This window comes from Ailuropoda melanoleuca, chromosome 20, assembly GCF_002007445.2.
Source record: "Ailuropoda melanoleuca isolate Jingjing chromosome 20, ASM200744v2, whole genome shotgun sequence".
In the NCBI taxonomy this organism is placed as follows: domain Eukaryota; kingdom Metazoa; phylum Chordata; class Mammalia; order Carnivora; family Ursidae; genus Ailuropoda; species Ailuropoda melanoleuca.
Window position 1 is genome coordinate 16,078,273 of NC_048237.1, and position 11,907 is coordinate 16,090,179.

Genomic DNA, 11,907 nt, shown 5'->3' on the forward strand with positions numbered 1-11,907 from the left:
GGCCAATAATGCACAAAACTATACTCNGTATACTCTGAATCGATGCCATGCCTGTAGGAAATGACTACCATGGGTAACAATAATAATGCTGGCAATAATAACATTGCTACACGCCAGATATGTTTTTGTGAAGAACAACAAAATAACCATAGCGATAGTAAGAGCTAATTTGATCAGGCTGCTGTCAACCACCAGGCTCTGTTTCTAGGTGCTTTTACATGAGATGTCTTTAGTCCTCCAAATAATCCCCAGTTGGGTATGACCCTTATCTCCCTTTCACAGAGGCAGAGCGGCATTAAATAATCTTCTCAGGGTCACACAGCTAGTGAGTCTGGATTTGAACCCATGTTTTCCAACCTCAGCAGCCACATCTCTGAGGAAGGACTATCATGATATTAGATCTTGTGATGGNCTAGATCTTGTGATGGATCAAAGGAGAGAGAGAAAAAAAAATGTTCACTCTACACTCCAAAATCTCCCTCTCAATTCTATTTTTAAATATTTTATTTATGTTTAAGAGAGAGAGAACAAGTGGAGGGGAGAGGCAGAGAGAAAGAGGGAGAAGTAGGCTCCCCACTGAGCAGGGAGCCCAATGCGGGCCTTGATCCCAGGACCCTGAGATCATGACCTGAGCTGAAGGCAGGCGCTTAACTGACTGAGTCACCCAGGCGCTCCAACTCCCTTCTCAATTGATTCCATCTAGCAAATAGCCTGAAATTCTCAACTTCCTTCCCACTCTGTCCTTCCTCTGATATGTGAAAATGCTAAGGATGGAAAAGTAGCAAGAAATAGCCATTTACTGAAGTGTATGTCATGCCTGAGTGCCACATTCACTGCCCGATACTGCATGTATGTGACCCGATTCAGCAGGTACCTTCAGAATGTTCATTCCTCTGTTAACGCCCCTCCAAAGCCAGGCAAAGATCCGAGTGTCCCCTTACTAGCAGCCACTGCTCCACAAAGCCAGAGGGCGAACACCAAATCATGCCAAAAGTCATAGGCAGAAAGGTGGGTTTCAGAGAAGGGGGTAAATCGGAAATAGAAGGTAGAACGAGAAGAGAACCTGTGACAATCTTGATGAACACAACAGAATATGAGCCGTACCGAAGGTGCCCAAGTGCTGTTTGTGATAGACCTCAGTCTGAGCAAGTCAAGGTTTTTGAAGGGCTTTGGGTTAAAGAGACATGTTCTTTGAACTGCTCAAGGCTGGGCCAAGCTCAACTTTCTACATTTCCTATGTGTTAAGTATAAAGTTCACGCAAAACTATCTTTCCAACCAGTAATAAATATATGGGAGCAGTAACTCCTTGTCCATAATCAGATCCTGAAAAAATATAAGAAGTGGTGGATACACTGAAAAGAAGTGAAGAGTGAATATTATCATGAGAATGAGAGCAGAGGATCATTAAGTGGCTGTTCCCATTCCATCTGTCTACTCTAACCTTTCTCATGAGGGCGTCTCACACATTAAGAAGAGACAAGAAAGCAACCAATTGAACATCTGTCACTACTTTCCCTTTGGTATTTAATTTGAAACAACTTTCTATTTCCTTCTAAATGAGAGTTGATTATTCAGGGGAGAGCTGGCTGCTTTGTACATGACTTTGGCTTGGCCCAGCCTAGCATTAATCAGCCAACACATCAATGCCAAAGCCTGATGGTTCAACAAGATGGAAAAGGAACATTTTCACAAAGGTTCAGCAAAGCTGCCTGTGTAAGCATTTCTTCCATTGACAGCAACAAGATTAATGAGTACAACCATCTGGATGTGCTACCAACATTACCCTCAAGCTGATTTTCAAACTCTGCTAACCAAGGAGCCAAAAATCACGTAATGAAACACAGGTAATGTCTACACAGCAATGGATCTATTAGAGATTGTGGGAAATGCTTCATGTTTTACCTGAATCTTAATTTTTCAGGTCTTCAGTTGAGGAGGCTACCCAACAGCCTTTGTGATTCAAATCTATTATGACCATTGGCTCTGACCCTCCTTAAGGAGTCCAAGGATTTTCCCGCCTCTCCTTTTTTTTTTTTTAAGATTTATTTATTTGAGAAAGAGAGTGTGAGCAGGGGAGGGGCAAAAGAAGAAAGAGAGAATCTCAAGCAGACTCCATGCTGAGTGCAGAGCCTGACTTGGGGCCCGATCTCACGACCTTGAGATGATGACCTGAGCCGAAATCAAGAGTAGGATGCTTAACCAACTGAGCCACCCAGGTGCACCCTCCCACCCCAACTTCAGCTCCGTTTGCTGCATGATCAGTATTTATAACCCAATAGGTAAGCCAAGTGGCCAGTTCCTTCATGGTATCTAGTTACTCAAAGAATAAACTTAACTCTCTCACCTCCCACCACAACCCTTCATATGTCCTTGTCTCCAGCCTCATGAAGCTATTCATCTTTGTCTAAACATGCCATGTCAAACTACGTCCTCACAAGAACTTTTTTTCTTTGTGCACATCAGAGAGAAAGAGAGCTCCAGTATCTCTTCCTCTTCTTATAAGGACACCAGTCCTGTTGGACTAGAGCCCCACTCTTATGACCTCATTTAACCTTAATTACCTCATTAAAGGCTCTGTCTCCAAATATAGTCACATTGGGGGTTAAGGCTTCAACATATGAATTTGGGGGGACACAATTCAGTCAATAATGTACTCATGTACTATCACCAGCCCCAAAAGTTCTTCCCTCTCTTTTCCACTGAGAGACATTCCACTCAAGTTTTCAGATTCCGCTTAAGGGTTATCTTCTCTAGGAAGCCTACTCCAATTCCAGTCAAGAATGGTCTATTCCATTGTAGCACTTATTTTACTCTCTTTCATATTATTTCTTGTTGGTTGCTTATGTGTCTCTCTCTGCTAACATACTGTGAGTTCCTTGGAAACAGGGATTTATCTCATATTGCCCATAACACCGAGCACAGTCTTGTGTGTTATAGCGATTTACCTTTTCTGTATCTGCAGCAGCTAACACATGACTATACACAGTAGGCACACAATAAATAAGAATAAGTGAATGTTCTCTTCCTGTTACGGACATTTTCTCTGATTCCACTTTAATCCTTTTTATCCTTTTCCTGAACTTTCTTCCCTTCCCTTTCTTCTTTCCTACAACCTCAATTAACATTTTTCAAGCCCCCCTTAACGTATAGTTTGCTTACTCTGCCCTTCCTCCCTCTCCTATTGTCTTTGCAAAAACCAACACCTTCAAGTATGAAGTCATATGTATATTCCAACAACCCCCAGAGTCTATCTGCAGCCCCATCCTCCCTGCTGAGTTTCAATCCTCTATACCCAGATCCCTGCTTGATGTCTCTCGTGGATGTCCCCAGAGCAGGCCAAACACAACAACCCATATACGTGTAAATCACCCCACTTCAAGTCAGTCTCCAAATCCTACAGTGTAGACAACTCCACATTCCCCTTTCTGCCTCTTCCTTAATTGAGCCTGGTATGCTACTCACCCGGATGAGAAGAGTGGGAGTGGATGTGAGCAGAGGTTGTGGTAGTGGTGATGATGGTGATGGTGATGACGACGGTAGCGACAGAAACAGCAACAACTTCACTGTTTTGCACCATTGTGGGTCCAGGCTCATTCCCACTACTCCCCTACATTCTCTTTTTGATCTGAGCAGACCAACCACAGTTCCCCAATTACATGTGTTATTTCCCGCTGTTTCTTTCTATACACTGCTCCCTCAGCCACCAGTGTCATCCTCCACCTTCTGCATCCAGTTAAATCTCACCATCCTTCAAAACTTAGGTGAAGCCATCACCTCCTGGAAGAAGACTTCCAAGATATACCTTTGTACTCCAATAGCACTGTAAGCATACCCCTACCATGACACTTGCATTGGGTTAAAGTTTGGAACAAAAATAAAGGTTTTCCTTGCCGAGTCTCTTGACTTCCCCCTTCCAAGTCAATGGTCTTCATTGAAAAAGGAGCACACACACACACACACACACACACACACACACACACACACTACAGGAACTAAGGAGTCATTTGACATTATAAATAGAAATTGGATATCATGTTACTTTCCCTAATCACAAATTTGAATTATTCAGAGTATAAGAGAACTTAAGCTCAGTTAAAAAAAAATAAAGGTATATATTCAGTCATATTAGATATAATTTTCTTACTTATACAAAATAAGCAAAGATCTTTCTATATAATTCTTTCTGGGTAAAATGAAGAAATAAATGAATCTTCACTGAGAGTCATTCTAGCAACACTGGGATGTTTGTGAGATTGTCATAGCTACAGTTAGGATCAACAGTTAGTCTGAAAATAAGTTTAAAAGCGCTAAAATACAGGGGCGCCTGGGTGGCACAGCGGTTAAGCGTCTGCCTTCCGCTCAGGGCGTGATCCCGGCGTTATAGGATCGAGCCCCACATCAGGCTCCGCTATGAGCCTGCTTCTTCCTCTCCCACTCCCCCTGTTTGTGTTCACTCTCTCACTGGCTGTCTCTATCTCTGTAAAATAAATAAAATAAAATCTTTTAAAAAAAAAAGCGCTAAAATACAGAGTTGCAAGGTAATCAGGTTTAGGTCACATCTTTCAGACCAAACCAATTACGTACAATCTGCAGTGTGATTGTGAGATCTGCAGCTGCCTCTGATGACACACGTGGCTCCTTGAACAGGTTCATCAATGTTGCTAAACACTAAACGATGAGACAGATCACCAATATCCAGGACCTGAAATGTAATCAATACTACAACATAGAAACTAGGCCTATTACATTTCAGCATGGCTGGGTTTAAATGGATAAGAGCAGGATACAAAAACAGTTCTTTTCAGTACTTTCACAAGAGGGACACAGAAGAAACCCTTAATACATGGGATAAAATGCAGCTTCACGAGCAAGAACAAATTTTGATCATGCAGCCTCTCTTGTCTCAGGGACCTCAATAGACCTAAGGGCTGAGAATTGCTGCAAAACATCAGCGCAGGCAGACCAGCTCACAGTGGCGAGGAATGTGGGAGATGGGGCTTCTGTCGACTAAAATTTCAGGCTGACCGACCGCTCACCACTGCACATAATCTGCTTGATAAAAATGCACCTAAAACAAAGTTATTCGAATGTCAGGGGGTTTTGGTGTGGATTTAATTACCCAGCAATGCATTTTGAAAAAAAAAAAAAACCTATTAACCAACTAATAACTGGGTTTTTAAAATTTTAATTCTACAAATTAATTTCAAAATAATGTTTGATTGTATTTAACCTACCTTATCTTTTGCAAACTGACTTTCTGAGACAGAAGACGACTAAGAAGCTGATTGCAAACAGTTGTTGACTTCAACCATGGTGACTCAAGCCAGGCCAGAAAATGACATTCTGGGAGCAGACTATAGAAATGTTCTCTCAGCCTCCATTATATAGGCAAAAGTAATCATACATCACCTTCCCATAAAAGAGTGAAAAGATCCATATACATATATAACAAAGGTAAGTATAAAATGTCAGGATAGGTTTTCTCACACAACTGGGTTTTCTTACATAAGTCTCATTGCTTTGTAATTATCGTAGGGTATACCCTGAATTATAAATCTTAATACCGAACAACGTTATAGCATCATGAGCTATAGACAGACTTTCATGTACATTATCTCAAGTGATCCTTAAAACATTGTCCTGAAATATTACCATCCCTAATTTCAGCTGAAGAAACTAAGGTTCAGGGTCAGGTGGCTTGCCCAAATTCATGCAACTGGTAAAGTCTGTGCCAGAGCTTTGCCACAAAATCTTCTAATTCCAGCCCTTTTCCCAATGGACCACTGTTGCCTCCAAATACCTATGTCTATCCAACCACACCTGCATGGCTGGTGGTATGAATCTGCCTCTTCAATAAACATTTACTGATCATCTCCTAAATGCTTAGCACTATGTTAAGTGCTGGGTATTCAAAGATGAATCAGATACCTCACTGACACCTCAGCAGCACACAATCTACTGGGAAGACAGTGACATCACATTATCAAAAGAGCTAACTGGAGGGCACCCGGGTGGCTCAGTCAGTTAAGTGTCTGACTCTTGGTTTCAGTTCAGGTCGTGAGCTCACGGGTCATGATCTCATGGGTCATGAGATCGGGCCCACATCAGGCTCTGCACCCAGGCAGGGGTCTGCTTGAAGATTCTCTCCCTCCGCCCCTCCCCCCACTCATGCTTGCTCACTCTCTCCCCCTCCCTTCCCTCAAATAAATAAATAAATATTTTTTAAAAAATAAAAGCTAGCTTTTTTTTTTTTTTTTGGTATTTACCACATGCCAGGCACTGTTCTAAGCAACTTACAAGTATTAACTCAATTTAATCTCATGAAAATTCTATGAGTTTTATTAGTATCCCATTTGTGCAGACAAGAAAATTAAGGCAAAACCAAACTGACACAAAGAGTAATAAGTAGAAAAGGACAGTGTGAAAGAAATTCCGAAAGGGTAGATCCTAGTTGAGCTCAGCTGTAGAAGACAAACTAAGCCGCGAAAGTTGGAAAGGAAGACATGCCAGGCAAAAGGCAAAGCACGAAAAAAGTTGGCAAGGCTCGAGAGCTGTACTCCCTCCTCAAATGTGTTACCTGGTCTTTGACCTCCCTGTCTTCATGTTATTCCTTCAGCTAGAATTTTCTTCCCCCTTATCCAACCTAATAAATCCATCAGGACTAAGTGGTTAATTGGATATGGTTGGGAAAAAGAAGGAAGTAAAGGATGACTGCAGAATACTGGACTGGAACAACAGGAAGGATAGAGCTGCTATCACCTGGAATGAAAACCCATGGGAGGAACAGTTAGAAGAGGAAGATAAGGGAAGCTGCAAAAAAAGAGAAGCCAAAGCTGTGTACCCTACACAGGGAGCATCCGTCTAGAGAAAGGCAAGTCTTTTTCCAATTTGCAAAAGCAGATACTAGGGCAACTCGAAGAAAAATCAGAAGTTCGGTTTCAGGCATATTAAGGGATTTACTAGACATCCCAGCCAATTGGTCAAGTAAGCAGTTGAAGAAACAAATCTGGAGTTCTTTGAACAGGTCCAGAAAGGAAATATAATTTGGGAGTTGCAAGCTTAATTATACTTAATTATACACGAGGCTGGATAAGTTCATCAATAGAGAGGGAAGAAATGAAGGAGAGATCCAAGTTCTGAAGTCCAGAGTATCCAATATTAAGAGCTTAGGCTGAAGAGAAAGAACAAACAAAGGAGACCAAGAAAGAATAAGCAGTGGGTAGGAGGAAACTCAGGAGGCATCCTGGAAAATTAAAGTAATATTAAATACTGCTGACTGATCAAGTAAGATAAGGACTGAGAACTGACCCCTGGAGTTAGCAATCCGGCTGTCGCCCATGACTTTGACAGGAGCAGTTCTGGTGAAACAGTAGGGTGGAAAGCTTGAGTGGATTGAATTTAGGAGAGAATGGGAAGTAAGGAATTGGAGACAACAAGAAGAGACAACTCTTTCATAGTTTTGCTGTAAAGAAAAGCAGAAAAACGGAGCAGTTGCTGGCCATTGTGTTAACTACCATTTTGTTTATTTGTTTTAAGTTGGGAGAAACAGTTGCATGCCTGTATGCCAATGGAAACTATCTAGAGAGAGGGGAAATGATGCAGGAGAAAGAGGACAGAATTAATAGAGCAATGTCCTTGAGTAGATAATAAAGAATGGGATCTAAGGCACAAGTGGGATGATTGCTGCAGCTAACAGCTCAGACCATTCCTCCATAATAACGGAGAAAATGTATGTTCAGGGGCACTGATGCAGATAGACAGGTGGAAGCTGTGAATTGGGAATTGTGGCACATCTATTCCAATTGTTTTATTTTCTCATAGAAACAGGAAAGAGAGTCATCAGTTGAGAATGGGGACTGCAAAATGGTGTGAGCATTACTGGCAAAAAAATTAAAGTCTAATAAAAAAAAAGGAGTCATCAAGGATATGAAACAACAGAAATTTACATACACTATGGGTGGGCATGAAAATTGGTAGGACCACTGGAAAATACTGTGACATTATTCAGGAAAGGCAAAGATGTGCAAATTCTATGACCCAGCAATGCCATTCCTAGGTATTTATCCTACACAAATGTGTGCACCTATAATTGTGGCCCCTGTACAAAAAAAATTATGGCATGATTGCTCTTACAGTAGGTGGTAAAATTTTTTTTAAAAAAAGAAACAATAATCATCAAAAGAGGGTTTACTGTTAGGAGGGAAGAAAGAGGTCTGTGATCATGAATGAGCAAACTAAAATATTAAGCAATGTCCTATTTCTTAACCTGGACAATTTGTTGAATGGTACAAAGAGGTTCTGTGCGCATTTATATATTCTTCAATTTCAACATTTAAAAAATTCTATTTCTTATAAAAATTTATAAAATTAATATATAAAATTATTCTATTAAAAAATCTAAAAATCTATAAAATATAAATCTATAGAAAAAGATTCTATTACGTTTCTCCAAAGAATTTTGGTTTTTGTTTGTTTGTTTATTTGACAAAAAGTTCACTAGGCTGATCTCAAACTTAGAAATCTCAGTTCAGTTCTGTTAGCCTTCGCTGGGAAGCTTGGAGTCTTCCCGTAAATGTGTTGTTCAGGGCTCACTCGGATACTTGGGCAGTTGATAGAAAGAATCTGGGCTCCCTCTCTGTAGGTCTTTTTGAGGGCTCCCCCTTACATTTCAACTGCTGTGGTTGTCTCAAACTGTATGCTCAGTAAGGCTATGGGTTTTCTATAGGTGATTTAGTTTCCTAATGTGACAACTAGGACTTACCTTTGTGTGAAAACCTGTAAGAAATTGAAAACCCAGTCAGTACTGCTCCCTTCTTCCAAATGTTCACATACAATATATACATTATGTGCCTACTTTGGTTTGCTTTCCGAGCCTTCAGATGGTTGTGTTTTTTATTTTATGCAATATAGTTCTTTGTGGGAAGATTATTCTGATAGAAGTTACTAAGCAATTACCAGAATCAAAAACTAGCACTTGCTATGAAAACCCAGGAATTTTGTATCTATTGCTTCTAGTGGTGGTAGTGGTGTTCAATCCAAATAGAAACTCAATGAAATATTTTCTTCTCTCTTGCTTCTTTGTATTCTTTTTTCCCTGGGGCTGTAAGATTCAACCTCAGGGTCTAATTTTAATGCTACAAGGGCTAAAGATAATAAGCAAGGGGAAACTGCATAGATAAATATTTTGAAATATCCCTCTATACATGCAAATATATCATGGAAGAGGGAACATATTAAAATCATCATTTGAACAAATTAGGTTGTTGGTCTAGGAAGTCTTAAAGGAGAAGGATACATAACAGGAGAGAGTACAGAAAGTAGAAAAAGAGACAATGCTGAATGAAACCCCTTAGTTAGGTCTGAGATGGGAAGAAAAGGCTGACATCTAGATGAAGGATGTACTCCAAAGACAACATAGAGACGAGAAAATGGATGAACCCTAAATTTTAAAATCATACCCTCATGGCATTTTAAGCCTATCAGATCATCTAAATCCAAAAGCCTTATTTTGGAGACAGGGAAACTGAGTCTCACACTTTGCCTGCCTCATAATTTAGTTGCCCAATTCCCTCAGCCAAGTTTCGGTGCTATGGTATTCTTTTTAACAGCCTGGGACCTGTTCACATTTGTATTTTGATTAATCAGTGTTGTGTATGATGGCTTTAGGTCTGAGCCACTCAATTCATTCTTAAACATGCTAGAGAATTCCAATATAGAGCTTTTTGTTCCTTCTCTGTATATCTTGGAGTTTTAATCACAGCAGAGTGAACTGAGGCTTTTTTATGATTGCATAGAATACACCAGGCTCTAACTCTCTTTTCTAATTATGATAAAGCCGTGTGGCCTCTTATGGATTGCTTGGTATAGTGTCCAGGTATAGATGGCTCACGGGATTTTATAGAGATTAATTCAGATTAGCTCATAAATTTATTGAAGGAGGTATCTATTAGGTGTTCTTGTCAGTCTGTGTGACTGCTATTGACAATAATGAAATGATATGAGTTTCAAACTCCCCTGTCCCGTGCTGCCTTCAGATTTAATCATTAGTCAGAATCTGCATTCTTCCCTAAGGTATCTTTTTATTATCTCAAATAAGAATGACAAGTTGAGATGAGTGAATTTAAGAAATTTTGTTTTAAACACTACCTCTATTTCCACGGGTTTATCCTCTCTTCTCAACATCTGGGTCATAACAAAAGTTAACATCTTCCAGGCAAACCAACATACATCAAAATGATTATAATTGTCTTTTTACTCAAAAGATAGTATGTGCTTCTAACGACAGCAGTAGCCAGGTGAAGAGAGAGTAAACCATTGTTCACAATCCAAGATCGAGAGTCACTATGCTTTCTTTTAAAATGATGCACTATTCCCTCTGCCCTCCTCCAACCAATAAGAGCCTGAATAATTATTTAACAAATACCTGACAGTATTCGATGTAATCAAAGAGTGATTCTAGCTTTGAGGGAGACTAAGCATAAGTAATGGGGCTTGTTTTTATTTCCTTCTCTTAAATAAAAAATAGAAACGTTAATATTCTTTTAAAAATGTACAAATATTGGGGTGCCTGGGTGGCTCAGTCAGTTTAGTGTCTGCCCTTGGATCACGTCATGATCCTGGGGTCCTGGGATCAAGCCCCCCATTGGGCTCCCAGCTCAGTGGGGAGTGTGCTTCTCCCTCTCCCTCTGCTATTTTCCCCCTGACCCCGTCAAATAAATAAATAAAATCTTAAAAAAAAAAAAAATCCAACTCCTGGTTTCTACTCAGGTCATGATCTCGGGGGGTCATGAGATTAAGCCTGGCATCTGGCTCCTTGCTCAGCATGGAATCTGCTTGAGATTCTCTCTCCCTCTGCCCCTCCCACTCATGCACTCACTCTCTCTCTAAAATAAATTTTTTAAAATGTACAAATATTTACCATATTATTTTTGAGACTGTACCTGTATAGCCCAAAGGTAATTTAAAATTCAGCACTTGAAAATTACCAACACAGCAGCCATGTATTCAGCGACTACTATGTGTAGATTCAAAGAGCAAAAACCACACGTTATGCCCAACCCACGGGGGACTTTCAGTTCTCGTCTAATACCTGAGGGATCATTAACTTTTTTTTTAATTTTCTGGTTTAATATTAAAATCCTCACTAAGAATATTTCCTCCAGCCCCCGATTACTGCTGTTAGTTACAGTGACAATCCCCGTAACCTCCACAATCTATAATCAGAATTTGTATTTATAAGACACTAGATCCTGATCATTTTTTTAAGTTTTATTTACTTATGAGAGAGGGAGAGTGGGGAGGAGCAGAGAGAGAGGGAGAAAGAGTCTGAAGCCGACTCCAGCCCTGGCACAGAGCCCTACCAGGGGCTTGATCCCATGACTGCAAGATCACAACGTGAGCCCAAACCAAGAGTCAGACGTTTGACCCAATGAGCCACCCAGGCACCCTAAGATCCTGATCATTTTTAAACATACAATAAATTATTTATTATTTCCCCAAAACTCCCGATGTAAATATACTAGAAAATAAACTATCCAATTAAGCAAATTTACAAAATCAATAACAAGCCCCCACTAGGCTCAGAGATAACCCCTCAGACACTGCCATCGGGGTCCCATGCCATTGTCCTTTCTAGTGTCAGTGATTAGCACCAACAAGCAGCAACAGAAAGGGGAAGTGAAAGAGACAACCCTTTAACTCTTTCACAACACCTCTTTGACAAGGCTAGATTTTCCCCACCATGGCCCTGACAGTGACTGGACTCTTATCTCCAATGACCTGGAGAAGATAAATATGCCACATCCCTTTACCCTCCAGACAACTTTACTTTATTTGAATAAAATTGGTGTATAATATTAATGGACACATTTTTACCAACTTATTTTTTTTTTTCGTTATCATCTAAA